Raw genomic sequence first — 1590 nt, 5'->3', positions numbered from 1 at the left:
GGCCCCCCCCCCCCGTACCCTCCGGCTCAGCGACTGGTGCCTCCTGGGTGTGGCACGGTCCCCCGGGGCACCTCTGTGGCCAATAGCCAAGCTGGAGGGGTGCGGGGCACCCCCAGTGGACTCGGAAGTAGACCAGAAGTACTTCTGGTCCACTTCTGGGTTCACTGCTGAGCATGTGGATGGCCCTCCTGCACTCCTGTGGGATGCTCCATCCGCCCCAGCGTCGCAGCATTCATAAGCCATGCTGGTATCTTGAGGTATGTAGAAAAAACTTTTAAAGCTGTGTTTGTGTCCAAATTGCTGATTCTCCAAATCAGCATCGAATTTTCAGATTTGGATTCAGCCAAATTGAATCGGGGCAGTGATCTGGATCAGCTAATCGAATCGTGTCCCTGATTTGGGCCGAATCCGAATCAAATAGGGCCTGCTTCTCATAAGTCTAATAATTAGCTGTGCACAGAGATCTGGATCACTCTTCTCTGTCCTTAGCTTTTTCTCTTGAACACTGCAATAGTCAGCTGAGCAAATAGGAAGGGGAGGTGCAGACAAGGGTATATGGCTACAAAATTCTCTTAAAGTCTGCAGAAAACATGAGTGTGAATGCATCTAGAAGTCAGATATTGACTGCAAAGCAGCTCCTTTGAAAGGGTTGAGAGCATCCTCCATTTTTATTTGTCAAAGGTTTCAGGTCCTACAAAGTGTATAAGAAGGTACCCTGTACCCAGGAGCCTGACGTGTAAGCACCCGAGTCAGTGAGGTGGCAGGTGCTCCTCAAGATGTGTGATGATGGTTTCACATTGAAGTGGTCCCACCTTGACATCCCCTTATTTTCAGGAAGACTCCTCGGGTGATAAGAGAGTGCACGGGAATATGAATTGACATGAGTGATCAAAAAACAAGTAACTGTGAGAGGAAAATTTTGTTTTAACAGACTTTGGGCCAGATTTTCTTCTTTAGATTTGAATGCAAAGTCCTATTTAAGCAGGGACTGAGAAGTCTCCATATGCTGATCTCCCTACCACAGACCATATGGAAACATGACCACAAAGTAAAGGATATTGATACGGTCTCCCACAGCATTCTCACAGGCAAGGTAAGGATATATGGGCTGGATGAATGGACTGTAAGGTAGATAGAAAACTGGCTGGATCATGGGACTCAGAGGGTAGCAATCAATGGTTCGATGTCTAGCTGGCAGCCGGTAACAAGTGGAGTGCCCCAGGGGTCAGTCTTGGGGCCGGTTTTGTTCAGTATCTTCGTCAACGACCTGGAAGGTGGCATAGAGTGCACCCTCAGCAAGTTTGCAGATGACACCAAGCTAGTAGTAGATATGTTGGAGGGTAGGGCTAGGATTCAGAGTGACCTAGACAAACTGGAGGATTGGGCCAAAAGGAATCTCATGAGGTTCAACAAGGACAAGTGCAAAGTCCTGCACTTAAGACAGAATAATCTCGTACACTAGTACAGCCTGGGTGGCAGCAGCTCTACAGAAAAGGAAGTGGAGGTTACAGTGGGCAATAAGCTAAATATGAGCCAACAGCGTGCTCTTGTCACCAAGAAAGCTAACGACATGCTGGGCTGCATTGGTAG

Source organism: Gavialis gangeticus, unplaced genomic scaffold (genome assembly GCF_001723915.1).
Source record: "Gavialis gangeticus isolate Ggan-Ray unplaced genomic scaffold, GavGan_comp1, whole genome shotgun sequence".
In the NCBI taxonomy this organism is placed as follows: domain Eukaryota; kingdom Metazoa; phylum Chordata; order Crocodylia; family Gavialidae; genus Gavialis; species Gavialis gangeticus.
Note: the sequence above shows the minus strand (reverse complement) of the source record.